The sequence below is a fragment of the Typopeltis vanoorti genome, chromosome 9, assembly GCF_054136105.1.
Source record: "Typopeltis vanoorti isolate ZY-2024b chromosome 9, IOZ_Tvanoo_1.0, whole genome shotgun sequence".
Classification (NCBI taxonomy): Eukaryota; Metazoa; Arthropoda; class Arachnida; order Uropygi; family Thelyphonidae; genus Typopeltis; species Typopeltis vanoorti.
Window position 1 is genome coordinate 90,380,376 of NC_143557.1, and position 21,172 is coordinate 90,401,547.

The 21,172-nt window shown below is 38.9% G+C and overlaps 1 protein-coding gene across 7 annotated transcripts in view; it reads left to right on the forward strand.

Moving 5' to 3' along the window:
- LOC150103239 (adenylate cyclase type 2-like) overlaps nt 1-21,172 on the forward strand; it is a 457,038-nt gene that overhangs the window by 398,005 nt on the left and 37,861 nt on the right. The gene's annotated exons all lie outside the window — the stretch shown is intronic.

Genomic DNA, 21,172 nt, shown 5'->3' on the forward strand with positions numbered 1-21,172 from the left:
AGCTTAATTGCGAGTGAGCAGGAGGTATTTGAGGAAATAAATAAACTTGATGTCAGTAAGGCAATAGGGTTTGATGACATATCACCATGTATCTTACGGGAATGTTCCAGGGAACTGGCAGCAGCAGCAGCAGCATTGGCATGCTTGTTTAATAAGAGTCTTGCAAACAGGTTCCAAGGGAGTGGAAGGAGGGTAAAATTGTTCCACTGCATAAAGTGGTGATAAGGCTGTAGCTTCAAATTATAGGCCACTCTGTATATCTAGAGTTGCTACTGGAGAGATTGGTAAGAAGTAGGATACAGAAATGGTTAGATAACAGCAGTATTCTCTCTGGTTATTCTCAGCATGAGTTTGTTAAAGGGAGATCGTGTTTCACTAGCTTACTTATGTACTATAACAAGATAACAAATACCTTGGACAGGAGAGATGCATATACAGTGGTATACTTGGATTTTGCAAAACTTTTTTGATAGACTGCCACATGACAAACTTGTAAATAAATTGAAACAAATGGGATTGGATAACAGACTTTGGAGTTGGATCAATGACTGGCTGTCAGATTGTAATCAGAAACTTATATATAGGGGAGTGCAGTATCCCAAAAGAGGAAGATCACTAGTGGTGTACCGCAGGAGTCAATTTTGGCACCATGTTGTTCAATTTGTATGTAAATGATATATTGAGATGGGTTTAACTAGTGATATGCAGCTATTTGCAGATGATGCAAAACTGGTGAGGGCAATGCAGAGTCGAGCAGATGTTACGCCTTACAAGAGGACTTAAATAGATTGCATGAATGGGAAGGTATGTGGAACTATCAGTTCAATGTTGCAAAGCATAAGGATTTGAGATTTGGTAAGCAACGATGGGATGCAAAGTATACGCTTGGTGGGGAAACTTTAAAGGAAGTAGAGGAGATGAGAGATCTAGGAGTGATGGTGGACAGGGACCTGAAATTCAGGTGCCACATTGCACAAGTTGTGAAGATGTCACATCACTTAATGGCAATGATACAGAGGACCCTGACGTGCAGAAATAGAGAGGTTATGATGCCATTGTATAAGACCTTGATCAGGCCTCATGTGGATTATTGTGCACAGATTTGGTCGCTGGGTTTTCATGGTATTTAATCTTAAGACTCATGTTAAAAATGTACATTAAAGCTGTTGTTAAGACACATGGTGGTATACTATCAAGTCTCATGGCCTTGTTTACATCAAGTTTACTCAGTTCCTCATATACCTCTTACTCACTCATCATCACTGGTTCCTGCCCCCATTCCCACTGCTTTCAAGTTCTACATTATATTATAATTATAAGGATGGAATACTTTAATGAACTGCTCATTAAACACCTCTACTATATCCTCCTCAATGTTTATTATTCTCCCATTATCACTGACCAACATTATCCTCCCATAATCATTCCTCTTTCTACTGGTCACATACTGAAAAAACTTCCTAGGATTTCTTTTAGTGTCATTTGCTAACTGGTGCTCATACTACACATCTCACACCAAATCCATTCATGCTACCCTTACTAAGTGAGTCACTTTCCTTGCTTTCTCTTTGTACTCGTTGTGTAACAGATTATTGCCACTCATCTTGTGCTGCCTCTACAATGCCTTTTTCTTCCACATTGCACACTTCACCTCTTTTATATCCATTTTACACCTTCTTCTTCTTTTAACCCTTTTTATAGCCACTTCTGGCTATAGGTGTCTTCCAGTTCTCTCCATCTGTTTCTATCCTGAGATTCGTGCCAAAGTGTTCCAATTGTTTTTTTATATCATCTGACCATCTTCTTCCAGGTCTTCCAGCTGATATTTTTCCTTCATATGGCCACCACTACAGTAAGTCTTTTGTCCATCTATTTTCTTTGAGTCTTACGATGTGTCCCATCCATTTTCATTTCTTTTAAAATAAGTTTTCTCCAAATGGAGGATGGGCAGCATTTGGAAAATTGAAGAGATTTTTAAACAGTAAAATGAAACCTAAGAACAGAGCAAGACTGTTCAACCAATATGTATTGCCTAGTATGACATATGGAACAGAAACCTAGCCAGTCAAAAAGGAAATAATAGATAAAATGCAAAAAAACAGAAAGAAGAATGGAAAGAAGAGCTAAAACAAAATTTTTAGATATTGAAAACATTTTACACCCACCTTGTTTAATCTCCTTCCAGAGACTTCCTGAGTAGAGACCAAGTGGCACTGATTTGTTCTCATACATTTTTCTCATTCCATATTTCTGCAAACTATCTCTGGAGTTTGCCATAATCACCTGCCTTATAGTTTCACATATAACCCTTTTTCACAAAAGTCCTGATAAGACCGGTCACCACCCAAGTGTCATGGTCACTACCTTCATGGTCACTTTCACTAACTGGAGGAAGATGTGACACTTCATTTACAACAACAGCTTCTGATGAGATAATCAAATCTAAGAATCTTGATCAGTGTGTGACTTATGTTACTTACTTCAGGTAGTTATCCCTTAAAAACTCAAGAAATTTATTCTCTTTGGTTCCTGATGCTGTTTCTTCATTAGAGTCTATATTACCATAATTGAAATTGCATAAGGATCACCCTTTTCTTATTAGCCAGACCAATCTGTCTGAACATTTTATTATTATTATTTATTATTATTATTATTATTATTATTATTCAGGCCTCCGTGGAATCAAAAGACTCTATATGTAACCTAACATTATCACATCACAAGTTATCACACATTCTACACTCACGTGGTCACCAGTTATATCACTTAACACAACACAATTAATTCATACAAATTAAATAGAGCCCTTCTATGCAGACAGTTCTCAAACAAAGATGGGTCTATGCCAAGTTGGAGGCAGTTCCATATAATAAGTCCACTACACAAAATGTTCTTTGGAAAACACACAATTCCTTAACTGTGAATATACAATACAAGAGTCTACATTACAATCTTTGAAATGATACTCTTTACTTTCTTCTGCCTTGTCTGGGCATCAAGGCTTCTTCTCAGTCAGTCTGCTGCTCATCTGGTCACCTTCGACAACTGTACGGCCAGATTCTCAGCAGGAAGGGTGATATGGCTCAGGAGCTTAGCCAGAACGGACGGCATCTACTTGGTTTTTCCGTCGCACGATATAGCATAGCTATCCTAGTCCAAGGAAATAGCTCGCCCTATTCCATACGTTGCGGCAGACAACTCATACCTTCCACAGCCAGCCTGAAACTTCTCCGTAGGTACGGACTGGACCAACGTCTGAGAGGTCAGGAAACAGGAACCAAAAAAGAGCCTCGAGTGGGGTTTGCTTGACCTTTTTGTTTTCATGCTCTTCCCAGCGTTTCTCGTATATCACGATGCCCGCCAACACGGTCACATGGGTTTTCGTCACGGCGTCCAGCTCCTTCCACTACATCGCACGTGCTTTTGCCGTGTTTTCGTAGAAAGCGCTCCAGTTTCTCTTTCTCATAATTTCTCCCCCACCCCAGTACACGTAACACTGGACGGTCAAAATTTTGGTGACCCTTGGACTCTAGCTTACAGATTTTGCTATCTCATGACACATAAAATGGGGTTCTTAAATTAATTCAATACATTAAATAATTTGTCTATCAGACCCTTATACATAAAAGGTTAGGTCTTATAATTTTCTTTCATTTGTTATATAATTTCTTACTCCTATCTTAGTGTTATATACATATATGTATACATTTCCAGTTTATAGCCAACACACCACATTCTCTGCCTATTTTCAAAGAGAGTTGTTCCTGAATAAAAAAATGGTAATTCTTTTTCTTGGTTTATTCAGAACACAACATAGGTCCCTCCCATCTAAGAAAAAATTTTACATCTGAAAAATTCTTTTGCAGCTTTCTTCCTGTTTTCTAAAATCATTCCCCTTTAGATTTGTTTTTCTATCACCCATTTTATGTTTCAATAAGGTACGCTTTGTAGCTTTCTTAGCTTCCTTATTCTCATGATCCGTGTGATCATGAATTCTTTGCTCCCTTTTCTTTCTTTCATGTCTGGCACCTCCTTTTCGTTTGAGGGAGTTTGTTGAGGTGCGTTCCTCATCCTTACGGTTATCTGCCCTAGTCGTCATGCTTCTTTCATTCTCATATTCGGAAGCGACCCTTCGATCAGTGAGCACCAACTTGCCTATTTGATTAAAGGTGTCAGGATCCTTTGAACAGGCAGCCTCAACTGATATAGTTGTGTTTACAGCCTTTGTCTGAGAGTCTTCTTTTACTTGCTTTCCGGGATCCCCACTTTACATAAGCACTTCTTGCACTTACGTTTTGTGATTCTTCCTTACTCGGTTTTCTCACATTTCTCTTTCTTCCCATAAAGCTCATTTCCTCTCTACTGTAATCGCATGTGAATTTATATTATTTCAAAAAGTCATTTCCTAGTATCAGTTTTGGATGTGGGGGAGAATCTCTTGGTAAGACTAGAAACTGGTGCCAGGCGTACATGTTAAACTTAGGCAGCTTTGCCTTTACCCTTATGAAATTATTCAGATGAACTACCACTGGGGATATCCCAACTAGCTTTATGGTTTCCTTTAGGTATTTCATTTTGCCCTGTGCATGGGATTCTAGCTCCCTTAAGAGGTTTTCTGAGATAAAGGATGCTTGGGAACCTGTGTCCACCAAGGCTTTACATCTGCTATTGCAGATTCGTCCTTCTACATAAATACCAGGGAATTGTTTCTGACCCTTTTGATTTCTTTCCCAGGTATCTCTGGTGCAAATGTGGGACCTATATTCTTTCTGATATTCCCTGCTTGGATTCCCTTGTCTGACATAACATTTTCGTGCAATGTGCACCAGTTTGTTGCACCTGTAGTACCTTGGGGGGGGGGGGCTTTATGTGATTACTCCTCTTGTCATAATCTCTGTCCGAGGACAAAGGAGCATCTGTGTTATCTCAAGTGGATAGTTCTGCCAACTTTTGCATTATAAAGTCCATTTTGTCTAGCACAGGCTTTTGTAGCTTTTCTACTTCTCTGTGAATTAGTTCAGTTGTTCTCTCATCCTTAGTGATGCAGTTTTCCTGGGACTTTGTAGAGTTTGTCATCAGTTGACCAATTACATTATTGAGGCGTTCCATCATGGGTTGATGAAGTTTCTCCACCTCTTGTTTAATTATCTGGCGAACTTCGCTAAGGTTGGGATTGTTAGCAGCAACCTGACAAATTGACTCTGTTCTGTTTTCCTCACTACCCTTCTGTGCCTTCGGTCTCTCTTTCCTTTCTTGACTTTCATTTACGATTCTAGGATCCCTATTGTTATCCCTTTTATCTTCAATCATGTTGAGGGATTCAATGCTGACTACGGGACATATGTCTCTGATCAGTTGCTCTCTTTCTTTTACTGCTGCATAACGCTCTTTCAGGTTTGATATTCCCCTTCCAAAGGTTGTTTCTCTCAATTCCCTTTTCAGGCCCATCCTAAAGTGCTAGAAAACCGTCCATTCCAAGTGGTGTCTGTCTTCACCTGTGACGTTCAAGGTATTTGAGAGAGTGAGTATTCTGTCATGAAAGTCAGATACACTCTCTATCTCCTTGTACCATCTTTTGGAGCTTCCATAGGTTAGGCCCTACATTTTTGACTTCAGAAAATTGTGAGATTAAGATCTCTTTAAATCTGTTGTAGTCAAGTGTTTCCTTCAGGGTCGGAGATGAATAGAGATATGTTTTGGCCTTCCCCACAAATTTGCTGCATAGCAATATGAGTAGCTGGAAATCACTCCTACGGCCAATCTTTCTTAGTTCTTCAATGTATTCGAAAAAGGCCACCACATCATCAGTGTCTTCCCCAGAATATTGTGGGAATACCTGTGCAGGATTTATGGAAAAAATTCTTCGTAGTCCATGTTGGAACTTGTAGGCAGAGACATGTTGGTATTTTGGCTCACAATAAGATGTTACTGAAATATTCTAATATACTATTTTTCTCACTAGTCTTTTGCCTGCCTGATATGAATTCAAAGACCAACTCACTGTGATTGATCTATTTACTAACTTTTGTTTTCGGGATCGAATCACATCCTGTCAGCTGTGCCATTTGTTATATCCTCTATTTCTATATTTTGACCCTTTTTGCCTTTAAGGTTAGTCTACACTTCACTCGTTGTTCTATTAAACCTTTCCCCTTTTTAAACAAACAAAATCTTTGGCTGCTCTTAAGTTTAATCACGTGTAGGATACATAATGATTAGGGCTTTGTCCTAGAATGAGACGCAGCCATTAAACATATCTTCTGAGACAGTCCACCTGATAAGCATTGACAAATTTATATTTTAACTGCGCCAGCCAATACCGAGGATAGATGAGACTTTTATCCAGGATGGCTCTCTCAGAGTGATACACAGTAACTAAACTATGGTAAATTTGTAACTTCTGTTCACTATATTCTAGCATGCAGTCGTGGTCCGCTTTGTTAAATTATACACGTGGGTTCTTCCCGCTAAGTTCGATAATATTTTTATGAGTGGCTGTTTGAATTCATGTACTAAACCAGAACAGGCAGGTACTAAGAAACATATTTATTAATTAAAGAAATGATACATGAAAGTCTTATTTCTAGGTAATCTGAATCAAATTTTAGTAAGATCTCTGGTTCATGACTACTAATGAAATACATGAACAAATTTGCTTGGACCACCTCTATATGTAACCTAACATTATCACATCACAAGTTATCACACATTCTACACTCATGTGGTCACCAGTTATATCACTTAACACAACACAATTAATTCATACAAATTAAATAGAGCCCTTCTAGGCAGACAGTTCTCAAACAAAGATGGGTCTATGCCAAGTTGGAGGCAGTTCCTAAAGTACCATATAATAAGTCCACTACACAAAATGTTCTTTGGAAAACACACAATTCCTTAACCGTGAATATACAATACAAGAGTCTACATTACTATCTTTGAAATGATACTCGTTCCTTTCTTCTGCCTTGTCTGGACATCAAGGCTTCTTCTCAGTCTGCTGCTCATGTGGTCACCTTCAACAACTGTATGGCCAGATTCTCAGCGGGAAGGGCGATGTGGCTCAGGAGCTTAACCAGAACGGATGGCATCTACTTGGTTTTTCCGTCGCACGATATAGCATAGCTATCCTAGTCCAAGGAAATAGCTAACCCTATTCCATACGCTGTGGCAGACAACTCATACCTTCCACAGCCAGCCTGAAACTTCTCCGTAGGTAGGGGCTGGACCAACGTCTGAGAGGTTCAGGAAACAGGAACCAAAAAAGAACCTCAAGTGGGGTTTGCTTGACCTTTTTGTTTTCATGTTCTTCCCGGCGTTTCTCGTATATCGCGATGCCTGCAAACGCGGTCACATGGGTTTTTGTCATGGCGTCCGGCTCCTTCCACTACATCGCACGTGCTTTTGGCGTGTTTTCGTAGAAAGCGCTCTAGTTTCTCTTTCTCATAATTTCTCCGCCACCCCAATACACGTAACACTGGACGGTCAAAAGGTGACCCTTGGACTCTGGCTTACAGATTTTGCTATCTCATGACACATAAAATGGGGTTCTTAAATTAATTCAATACATTAAAAAATTTCTCTATCAGACCCTTATACATAACAGGTTAGGTCTTATAATTTTCTTTCATTTTTTATATAATTTCTTACTTCTATCTTAGTGTTATATACATATATATACATTTCCAGTTTATAGCCAACATGCCACATTCTCTGCCTATTTTCAAAGAGAGTTGTTCCTGAATAAAAAAATGGTAATTCTTTTTCTTGGTTTATTCAGGACACAACAACAGCTTTCTATTGCTGCTGACAAATATTCCTTCACAATTTCCCAAGCACTAATGATATCCTGGCCTTTCAATTCCTCCCTCCATGAAACTTCCCCAAGTTGATGTCTAAGACTATTATAATCCCCTACATTATAATTCCAGACATGTTTCCGTCTCTTTGATACTTCTGCATGTCTGTTCATCTTCCAAGTCAAAACCACATGGTCACTCCCTCACTGCAACTGGTGGGAGAAATGTCATCTCAGTTATTATCAACTCTTCTTATGCTATGACCAAATCCAAAACTCTTGAACCTCTTGTTCCCTCTATTACATGTTGCCTAAGATATTTGTCCCTAAAGAATTCTAGCAATTCCATTCCCTTATTGGTACATGCATCTTCCTCTCCCAAATTAAAATTCTGCTGTAGTTAGAATCTTTCATAACTATTATTCTTCTAGCACTTGCAAAGCTCAACTGTCTAAGCATCTCCTAGTCTCCGCCCTCTGTGCTCCTTGGTTTGTAGCAACACCCCACTAAATATCCTGTCTTGCCCACCTCTAACTCACACCATATGCTTTCAAAATATTTGTGTCACTGCCTTCCAATGCCTCCACTCTTAGAGGCCATAAGTCGTCACTTATCATAAGCAGTATTCCACCACCATGCTTTCCCTTCCTATCCTGCAGAAAAATGCTGTACCCTTCTACTTCTATTCCTGTTATTATATCCTCTTCTGTCAACCACATCTCAGTAATCCCAATAATCTTTGGCCAGGCTGATGCTATCAGCACCACCAATTCCTCTCCTTTATTTCTGATACTCCTGGCATTAGTATAAAGCATAAAAATGCCACTGTTTCTATACCTAGCATTATCCCCCCTCTAGATTCAGCGTTACCTGATGTCGTCCCCCTTCTCCCAAGTACCCATTCCCACAAGAGGGCGAGAACACCCCTGCTACTATCCATCCTGGGTATTCTAGTTTCCCTACATTGACACACCGACTCATTCAGAACAGCAACCTCTCCGGATGCCTACTTCTGTCCTCATTCAAATGCAAGTGGTCTCTCGCATACAATTCCTTTCTGTCCTCAAACGACCTCCAAGCATCCACATATTCCAATCCTCTCTTCTGACACATTCTAGCTATTATTCAATATTACTGCTCTTCTGCTCAGCTTGTCACTATCATACCTAAGCAATGTGCACACCATTTTTCCTCTCTGCGTCTTCTTTCGTACAACCTCAAGCAAGAATCTCATATCTCTCACTACCCAATTTACATTACCTCTCAAGTCATTTGTTGCTATCATAACAATCATCTCATTCACCCTTTCACCCCTCTTAATTGCCATAGCCACACTTTCCATCGTTCCTCCAGGCAAACATTTCTCATGCATCTTATCTTGCACACCATGGATCATTGAGTCCCCATACATTACACCTGTTACCACCCTTTTCCTTGATTGCTCACATGCATCCCTCACTCTCGCTCTCTTTCTCTCCTCTAACACTTTCTCTCCGTTTCCCTACTTACCTGCCTTCCTGATATCACTGTATCCCTGGTTCCAGTGCTTCCTCGCATTCTTCTCATTCCCTCTCTCCTACTGTTTCCATTCTCTCCTCTTCTATCATTCCCATAACTCTCTCATTTCCTCTCCTCTACTGTTCCTATTCTCTCCTCTTCTATCATTCCCATAATTCTCTCATTCTCCTCTCTTCTTCTGTTCCTATTCTCTCCTCTTCTATCATTCCCATAACTCTCTCTCTCATTCCCTCTCTTCTACTGTTCCTTTTCTCTCCTCCTATATCATTCCCATAACTCTTTCACATTCCCTCTCTTCCTCTTATCCTATTCTCTCCTCTTCTATCATTCAGATAACTCTCTCACATTCTCTCTCTCTCTCTCTTCCACTTATCCTATTCTCTCCTCTTCTATCATTCCTATAACTCTTTCTCACTCCTGCTCTGATTTGCCTTGCATTCAGTGGTGAGCTATAAATGGCTCGCATGACCCCTTTATTAAATTTTTCTCAAATTTTCGAGCCCCTTCTTCTTGTTTAATAATCTTGTAGAACTAGAAAATACCACCGTGGAATGTAAAATGTATAATATCACCGTGGAATGTAAAATGTATAATATCACCGTGGAATGATACTATTATTGCTACTTTAAATTCATACAGATTTTCTGATAACTATATACAAAATCGTTTCATTGCATTTTATTCTGATGGAGCTAGTGTAATGTTAGGAAACAAATCAGATGTTGCAATCAAACTTCTACAAAAATTTCCCAACTTTGTGATTTGGCATTGTGATCATCATTTACACTTAGCATTAGACGATTCGATAAAAAACATTAAAGAAATAAATCATTTTGAAATATTTATGGATAAATTATATGCTTTTTATCATCAATCACCAAAAAATCAATGAGAATTAAATACGATTGCAAAAGACATTGGTATCAAAATTTTAAAGATTGGCCATGTGTTTGGACCACGATGGGCAGTTTACAAATGGTTTTTGCTTTGTGGAAATATTACCCAGCTTTATGCAAGCATTCATCGAACGATAAATATAAGGGCTTTTTAAACCGAATTCTCAAATTTCAAACCAAAATTTTTAAAAGATCTAACATTAATGATTGATATCCTACAGGAATTATCATATCTGTCAGAAGCTCTACAGAGTCGCAATATAAGTATTATAAGGGCTAAATTAGGCTTTTTTTTTTTTTTTTGCTCAACGATGTGAGCCCTTTGTTAAAATTTCCATAGCTCACCACTGCTTGCATTCATCTCTTCCATTTGCCTAATCTCATCTTTCACACTTCTCATCTCATTCCCTAGACATTCCACCTGCTCTTTCAGCTCAGCTCATCTCTCTCTCTCTCTCTCTCTGCAAGTCAGTCAACTCTTATTTGCCATTCATTCTCCCAATTGAGACCATCTCCAAAACTTCACAATCATTCAACCTTTCCACACTCCCCACTCTCATTATTTTATTCATATTTCTCTCACTATTCTCGCCCTCTATCATAGAGCTCTGTTATAGTCATCTGTAACTCGCCAATTTCCTCACATACGTATTTTCTTCTCACTACCCTCCACATTACCAGGTCTATAGCAAAACCCTACTAAACATTATGGGGGGATGTCACTACCACTCATCTGTCTATGTGGAGAATCTCCTGCCTCTGCTTCAACGAAGTCAGTTATAGTCATCTCTAACTCACCAATTTCCTCCAATTGCCTACATTTTTCGCATATACATATTTTCTTCTCACTACCTTCCACATTACCAGGTCTATAGCAAAACCCTACTAAACATTTCGTCCTGTCTCTCTCTCCACTTCACCATATTGCTTTGAAACCAATGTAAGCATTTGCTTCTTGCACCCTAGATGGGCACAACTCCTCTCACGTCATTAGTAACATTCCTCCTCTTTCCTTTTTTGCTTTGTCTGTCTTTATGAAAGACTATATATCCTTCCATTTCTATTCCTCTCAGAATATCATCCTTGTTCAATCATGTTTCACTTATTCAAATTAAGTGGATATTGAATCCAACATTATTTCAAAGCTGAATAGAGAAACTACAAGAGTTTCGTCCTGAATATAGAAACTATAAAAGTTTCGGCAGATCTAAGCATAAGCAAACCTTTCATGACAGGGGCAACTCATAGTAAAGGTGGAGCAAGCTCCGATCAGCATGCCTAGCATTTCCCATAATGTAAAACACATCTCCTAATGGACATGTATGATGTTATACATTATGGGGGGAGGGTCACTACCCAGACCGGTTTCGACCTTTTTTTGAAGTCTCGTCAGTGGGAACCAGACCCAGATGTAAATGTAAATACTCAGGTTGTAGTGATGCAGAACTTATACTTAATTTGAATATTGTGCATTGCTGAAGCGAAGCCTTTTGGCTCTTTTATTTCAGTAATTCTTGATGCCTTTTGTGATGTGACACCTTTTTTGGCAACTCATATGGTAAAGTATATAAGTTCTGCATCACTACAACCCAAGTATTTACATTTATATCTAGGTCTGACTCCCACTGATGAGACCTTATATAAGATCAAAACCGGTCTGGGTAGTGAACCCCCCCCCCTTAATGTATAACATCATACATGTCTGCTAGGAGATGTGTTTTACATTATGGGAAATGCTAGGAATGGTGATCGGTACTTGCTCCACCTTTACTACTAGTTGCCCTTGTCATGAAAGGTTTGCTTATGCTTGGATCTGCCAAAACTTTTATAGTTTCTATATTCTGCATGAAACTCTTGTAGTTTCTTATTTGGCTTTGAAATAATGTTGGATTCAATATCCACTTAATTTGAATAATTGTGCATCACTGAAGTGAAGCCTTTTGGCCCTCTTATTTCAGTAATTCTAGGTGCCTTTTGTGATGTGACACCTTTTTTGGCAACTCGTATGGTCAAGTATATAAGTTTCATCAATACAACCTGAATATTTACATTTACATCTGTGTCTGACTCCCACTGATGAGACCTCAAAAAAAGGTCGAAACCAGTTGGAAGCTTGGGCAATGAATGGCAATGCTGTAGCTCGTGAAGTTTTAACTGAGGCTCGGCTGTTGCTGTTATCCCTCAGATGACACATAAGCGGCTCTGCTCAGTGGTGGGGTGAGCCTGCCACGGTGTAGAGCCAACCGGTTCTGAGAGTTCTTCTCAGTGGCAGGGTGAGCCTGTTACTGAGGTGTTTTTTGGAGTTTTACCTGTACTTGAACATTCAAAAAAAAAAAAGGTCGAAACAGGTCTGGGTAGTGACCCTCCCCTATAATGTATAACATCATACATGTTTGCTAGGAGATGTGTTTTACATTATGGGAAATGCTAGGGCTGCTCCAACTTTACTACGAATTGCCCCTGTCACGAAAGGTTTGCTTATGCTTTGCTTATCTGGTGAAACTTTTTTTTAGTACCAAATATAGAATAGTTTCTTATTTGGTACGAAACTCTTGTAGTTTCTTTATTCAGCTTTGAAATAATGTTGGATTCGATATCCACTTAATCTGAATAATTGTGCATTGTCGAAATGAAGCTTTCTGGGCTCTCTTATTTCAGTAATGTCTCACTTATACCAATAATTTTTGGACAAATGAACTCTATCATCACAACAATTTCATTCCCCTTGTTCAGAATACTAGTTGTAAACATATACAATAGCTCATTTCTGTTTCTATAGCAAGTCCCATGACTCCTCCACACTCTCCCCTGTCCATAATCACTGATATTATTACACCCCTCCCCATACCTAAATGTCATCCCCCCACATCCTTGACTATCTTAATCCTTTCTTGCACTCTCACACATCTACTCCTGAAATCATCATCTACACTCTTCACTCAGTGTCGACCCCTCCTCATCCACCCTGATCTCCCCCCCCCCATTTCCCCTGTCCACTTTGTGTTCCTTCTCTCTTATTCTCTTCACTCGTGCCACTCACCTGTCCATCCACAAATTTGTCTACCTTACTTTCCTTCTCTTCCACAACACCTCTTTCTTCCTTAGGTCTTACATTCACTTCAGTCATTCTCTCTTGCAGCAACAGTTTCTTCAACTGACTCACACAGTCTATTAAAATGTAGCCCATCTCTTTTATACAGTTCTATCTGCCGCTCAAATTTATCCCACACATTCACAAAATGAATTCCTTTCTCCTCACACAGCTCTGCTAGCATACCATTCATAATCTTCATTCACTTTCTCAACTCATCATTATCATGCATGGGCAACACACTGACTACCTTACTTATCACACTGTTATCTTTCACTCTCCTTAACAGTCTCCTGACATCCAGCCTTACATTCTCCTTGTTACCATTCAAATCATTCATGCCAACTACCACTACCAATTATTTTTCTCATATACTCCTTTTATTCTTCAACCACTCTGCTCATTTTCCCTCCCAGAAAACAGACTTTGTGCATCTTTTCACTCACCACCCCCTCTTATCATCGAATCTCTGCACATTGTCACTCTCAAATCATTCGATATTTCTCTCAAATCTTTTGTTCCATTCTTCCTCGCATTCTCATGCAAATCTGTAATTCTTCTCAGTTCATTCCTGATACATTTAGTCTCTTTCTTCATCTTTACCAACTCTGCTTTCATATCTTCAATTAGTTATTGAGAGTATGTGGACTGCAGGTAGTGATAATGTGATCTTTGCAAATGCCACTGAAAAACTAATTGAAGATATGAAGAAACTTTGTTAATCTTCTCCTTTGTAGCCTTTCCACAGCTTCTTTATGCCTTTAGAAGCCAGGAGACGAAATCTGCACACAGTAGTCCAGGTGCAGTTGTATCTAGGCCTTGTAAAGAGGCAAAATGCTTCCATATCCTCACATGGATATGGAAGCATTTTCAACATCACAATTATCCTCTGAGTTGTATTTGCAATGTGATCTTTGAACTTCAACTTTCTATCCACTGTAATTCCAAGATCTCTAGTCTCATCAGTGTAAGCATAATACCACCAATATGATATGTTGTTGGATATAAATGAAAGCGAAAAAAATACTCAATGTCATACACTGCTATAAAAACACCACTCCAATGGTAACATTTGAAAAGGCTAAAACTTCAAGAGAGGTGCCATGCTGAGATGTATGGTCTTACCATGTTTGTTTAACTCAGTGGTTCTCAACCCTATGCCTGCAGGCACATTTGTGCCCACAGAGCTATTTGCATGCCTGCTGTCAATTATTAAATAAGGAAAAAATAAAATTAAAACTGGAAAATATGTCTTCTCCTACTAATAATATTTATTGAAATCTTAAAAAATGTTAACATTATGTTATATTATGAACGAGTGTTACCAGTGCCAATTTTGTGCATATGTTTTATGTATTTAGTCTACTGGCAGCCATGCTATTGAGGGATGTGTCACCACATCTCTCAGTCAATTTGACCATAAATTATTTTCTTGTGTTTAAAAATTTTGTCCCAAAATGAGTAATCCAAATAAAGAACAACAAACCTATAAATCGACAATGATTGGGAAAAAGACTATTGTTTTATTCAGAGTAAAGAGAAATGTTTTTGCTTATTATGTGATAATTTAATTTAGTTGTATAATAAATGTTACATGTGTATTTATCATACTTTCATAATTAATTAATTTGTTAATTGTTATCATTTGATATGATAAGCAAGTATAAATTTTCATAGAAAAAATTATTGATACCTGCCAATCTCTTTCCAAATTTGAATGTGCCCACACCACAACCGGGTTGAGAACCCCTGGTTTAAATTATGCCTGAAACAACTAGTAAAGAGTCCATCCCAGAAAACATGGGAATAACTTAAACAGACAAAATTTGCATCATATAAAATATATAGATTATTATTATTATTATTAAAACAAGACCTCATGGAGTCAAAGACTCATCTAGGAGGTCCTTTTATCTCACACACATCTCATCATACCGGGTCTTAAACACATTCAAACTCCTTGCAGACACCACACTCTCAGGCAAGGCATTCCAATCATTCACAACTCTGCACGAAAAAAACCTGCCTCTCACTCCCCTACTCACACCCTCTTTATACAGTTTCCAGGTATGACCTCTGGTTCTCCCCTGATCTCCCACTATTCTCTGTAGAACTTCTCCACCATTGATCCTATAACAACCCCTTACCAACTTGTAGGTCTCTATCATATCTCCCCTCTTCCTTCTCTCCACTAGACTCTGCAAATTACATCTTTTCAATCTTTCCTCATACTCGACATTCCAGAGGTCAGAAACTACCTTAGTCAGTCCCCTTTGCACCCTTTCCAACATCTCTTCATCCTTCTGAAAACCAGGTGACCAAATCTGGGCACAATAGTCCATGTGTGGCCTAATCAAAGCCTTATACAATGGAACAAGAATCTCCCTACTTCTACACGTCAGTGTCTTCCTCATCATTCCCAGAAGTCTTTGTGTTGTCTTCACAATTTTGGCGATGTGTCCCCTAAATTTTAGATCCTTATCCACTATCACTCCCAGATCTCTTATTTCCTCTACTTCCAACAATATATTCTCACCAAGCATAAATTCTGCATCCCATCTTTGTTTTCCAAATTTTAAAACCTTACATTTCGCAACATTGAACTCGCATCCCCATTTGCTTGCCCAATCACTCAATTTATTCAAATCTTCTTGCAAGGCCACAACATCTTCACTACTCTTTATGGTTCGTCCCAACTTTGCATCATCTGCAAACAATGAATATCTCCATCCAAATCTTCGCCAATATCATTAATATACAAGTTAAATAGTAATGGCCCTAAAACAGATCCCTGAGGCACTCCACTAGTGACTTTCCTTTTCCTGGATATTGCACCCCCATACACAACTTGTTGATACCTATCAGATAGCCAGTCTCCAATCCAATGCACTAATCTAATATCCAACCCCATCTGCTCTAGTTTGACTGTCAACTTATCATGAGGTACTCTATCAAAAGCTTTTGCAAAATCCAAGTATATTACTGTGTATCCTTCTCCTCTGTCCAAGGAAGCAGTCACTTTATTGTAATAAGTAAGTAGATTACTAAAACACGACCTCCCTTTAGCAAATCCATGCTGTCCATCAAAGATTATACCATTGTTGTCAACCCAACTCTGGATCCTAGTTCTCACAAGCTTCTCCAACAACTTAACCACAACACCTGACACAGAGATAGGCCTATAGTTTGATGCTTGAGTTCGATCACCTCCTTTATGAAGTGGCATAATCTTGCCCTCCTTCCACTCTTTAGGGACTTGACCAAGTGTGCAAGACTCGTATTAAAAAAATATGTCAAGGCAGGTGTCAACACTCTGGCACATTCCTTCAGAATACGCGGTGATATATTATCAAGTCCCACAGCCTTATTTACATCTAGTTTACTCAACTCCCCAAACACCTCTTGCTCACTTACAGTCAGTCTCTCCTCCCCATCATCAACTGCTCTTAATCTCTCCATGAAGTCACATTCACAAGACTGAAAGATCTTTATGAACTGCTCATTAAGTATCTCCACCACACATTCTGCAACAGCTGTCTTTATACCATTTCCTCCAATCAATGTCATCCTTCCATAATCATTCTTTCTTTTGCTGGCTACATATCGAAAGAACTCCCTAGGATTCTTTTTAGCTTCATTAGCTAACTGCTGTTCATACCTCTCTTTAGCTACTCTCACCAACCAAGTCACTCTCCTTGCCTGGTCTTTGTAGAACTCATGAAATTGGTTACTTCCACTTCTCTTATGCTGCCTCCACAATGCCCTTTTTCTCTGTATTGCATGCTTAATCTCTTTATTCATCCATCTCACACCTAACTTATTTAACCTTCTCACCCGTGGTATACATTTAGACATTGCATCCACTAAATATTTTTTGAAAATCCCCCAAGCTGCATTGATATCTTTTCCAGCTAACTCCTCATTCCATGCTACACCTGCAAGCTGTCTCCTGAGCTCTTCATAATCACCCCCCCTTGTAGTTCCACATATACCCTTTTTTCACAGGGGTCCTTGCACTGCTGGCAACCACTCAAGTAATCACCTCATGGTCACTTTCACCAATTGGTGGATGATTTGATACCTCATTGATAATTACATCCTCCGATGAGATGACCAAATCCAAAACCCTTAATCCTCTTGTGCCCTCTGTTACATACTGTCTGAGGTAGTTATCCCTCAAAAACTCAAGAAACTCATTTTCTTTACTTCCAGTTGCTATCTCTTCATTCCAGTCTATATTGCCATAATTAAAATCACCCATAATGATCACCCTTTTCTTGTTTGCTTGGCTTATTTGACTATACATTTCACTATCACCACCATCCACATTACCAGGTCTATAACAACATCCCACCAAGTATTTGATTCTGTTCACCTCTATCTCACACCATACTGCCTCAAAACCACTGGCCCCATTTCCCTCTTGCATCTCTACCTTGTATGGACATAACTCTTTCTCTATCATCAATAGCACTCCCCCTCCCTTTTTACCCCTTCTATCCTCATGAAACACATCATACCTTTCCATCTCTATTCCTGTCAGGATGTCATCCTCATCTAACCATGTCTCACTTATTCCGACAATCTCTGGGTGCACAGATGCAATTAGTGCAACCATTTCATCCGCCTTGTTTCTTATACTTCTAGCATTGGTATACAAACACAACAACTCATTTCTGGATCTACAGCTAGTTCCACTGATACCACTCACTCGATGTGATCTCTCCACGCTGGACTGGGGCCGTTTCCCTTTCTGCTTCTTCATTTTAGAACCCTTTGCATTTCCATCTGTTTCCTTTTGATCCCTGATCATCCCATTACTTTCCTGCCTACACATTCTCTCACCTCCTCTTGGAGCATCCACCTTTCTCACGCTGTGTATCCCTGTCCACCCTGAGCCTCCCCATTTCCCTGCTCCTCTTGCACACCCATTCTCTCATTTTCTATACTCATACCACTCACTTCCACATTCATTTCCACTCCTTCAATCTCTCCTGTCTTACTCTCCTGCTCTTCCACATCACTCCCCTCTCGATCTGATTCATTCTCTCTATTCACTTCTCTACCTTCCAGCAGCAGTCTCTCCAAGCGACTCACACCATAACCACTCAAATGCAGTCCATCGCTCCCATACAGCTCACTTCGTCCCTCAAACTCATTCCACACATTAACAAACTGTACTCCCATCTCCTCACACATTTCAGCCAGAATATCATTCATAATCCTTGCTCTCCGCCTCATTTCACCACAATCATACCTAGGCAACACACTGACCACCCTTCCTGTCACACTATTCTCCTTTATCTTTCCAAGCAGTCTCCTGACATTCATTTTGACATGCTCTTTGTTCTCTCTCAAATCATTCGTACCAATTAATACAATTAACTCTTTTGCTCGTTATTAGATGATATAGTATTATTTACAGATAATAAGAAAAAAGTATATGATTGAAAACCTATGTAAATCAGCAAACTATGCATACAGATAAATTTTATTAAAACCAAAAAAATGATGATAGGTAGAAACAAAGAAGAACTTAACTTGGAAGTGCAAGGTAACCTGGTAACAACCTCGGATCAATTTATATGTCGTAATCATATCCCCCCCCCCACACACTCCTTCTCCTATTCATGAGGCTGTTAAATTTTGATTAATTGAATCTCTTAAGAATTTCATTTATCATCATTTAACAAGCAAAAGAATATACTTGCATCCAAGTATATGTTATATGTATCTGGACAAATATAGAATACATTATTACAAAGAACGGAAATTGTGAATAATTAAATGAAAGGATTCTTACTAGATTGTCTAATATCAGTGATACTTTGTAAATATATAATAATTTTACAATGAAATGTATGACTTACATGTAAGTTAATGTGAACAAAAGTTAACGTGAACGTCAACGGAATAAAAGGTTGCCCCAGGCGGTATCAGTTGCACACGGCACGTGGAGTGGTAAGTAGTCAAAACGAATTTAAATGCTAGAAGCGAGACCCACGTGGGGAGAATTCTACGTGATGGGTGAACAACGAAGGTTACGGAGAGTGCCGGTAGGGAGATGGTATAAAAGGGTTAGGAACCCCCCCCCACACACACACACACAACTCTCTTAGGTTTTTGAAGTAGTGAGCGTCTCTCTTTCGGGACATTCAGGCAAATGGTCAGCGGGGAGCTCTGCTCGGACTCCCGTAAGTAATAGTCAGGAATGCCATGTATCAGTTAAAAAGGTTACGTACTCCAAACCTTAGGATGGAAGAAATTACATCTATACTGAAGACAGGCAATCCATGGAAAAAGCTCAGTGTCTCGGTAAGGAACCTCACGGAAACAGAATTGCCAGATGGCAATGAAGTCCCTGGAATAGGCTTGATGTGCTAGAAACGTGTGGACCTACCAATGACCGTAGAAATACAAGCCATAACAACGACTGAAAGGAAATTGTATGAGGAACAAGTGCCAAGAACCGAAAGAACAAGTATAAAAAGACCATGTGTACGGTAAAGTTGAAAGTTCTTTGTCTAGTAATATGTATAAGGATAAGAAATTAACTGTAAACTGAGAATCAAGGACTTTGATTAAGATAAGACAGGACTGTAGCATGTTGATATTAGATGGAAGAAAGTGAGATACCTCTTCAATGTGCTGAGTTAATATTTATGTTTTAATTGAATATTAAAATGATCTTATTTGAGTATTAAATTAACTCTTGAAAATTATTATTATTATGTGACACCTCCAGGGAGTCCAAAGACTCATCGAGGGAGAGTGTGCCGACAGCATCGAACGATTGAACTCCTTCCAACTACTAACCACGCTCAAACTTACTTAACTGAGCCATTAGTAGCAGAGGCTCTACCAATCGACCAACCTTTGCCGGCAATTCATGTTAATATTGTTATTGAAGATTACTAGGTTCTTAATCTTATAAAGGAATGTTTCTTTGATAATCTTATTTTCTGGGGATACATGTGAATTAGTTTGTTTAGTATTGAATTGATCCTGATTGAAGGTTCTTTGTATTATATGATAACTAATATGTTTAATAAACCTTTTGCTATCTTTAAATCCAATTGTCTGAGTTTAGAATCTGATGCACCACTCACAAAAAGTATGAATCTAAGCGAGAGGAAATAGATTGTAGTTTAGGTCACGATTGCAAACCAACGGTCATTAGTATACATCTGAAAATTCACTTCTTGATTAAGATTTCCTTTTCTTAATATAATGGTTCTAGGTGGCACAGCATAAAAATATAAATTTTCCTAGAGCTTTAAGAAAGGCAAGATTTCAGAACCTTTGACACCTCGGATTTGGCTCGACCTTGAGGCAATTCCTTTGTGTTTCAGTAGTAGTACCACGTGACACCCTAGGAAAGACTTATTGTACAATACGTATATTGATAAGAAATTAAGAAAACTAGGCCACAACAAGGCTATGCAAATTACATTATTTCAATCTGTCGTTATACTCCACATTCCAAAGACCACTCATCACCTTTGTGAATCTTCTCTGGACCCTTTCTAACATATTCTCGTCACCATGAAAACTCAGTGACCAAAACTGTGCAGAATAATCCATATGAAGCCTGATCAAGCCTCATATGGATTATGGATATCCTCATATAGGTATGGATGCATGAACATTGTTGCTTACCAAATTTCAAACATTGAACTGATAGTTCCACTTAGCTGCCCTTTCATGCAATCTATTCAAGTCCTATAAGGCCATAACATCTGCTTAACTCTGCATTGTTCTCCCCAATTTTGCATAATCTGCAAACAGCTGGATATCACCTGTTAAACCCATCCCAATATCATTAATATACAAATTGAACAACAATGGTCCCAAAACTGAACCCTTGCA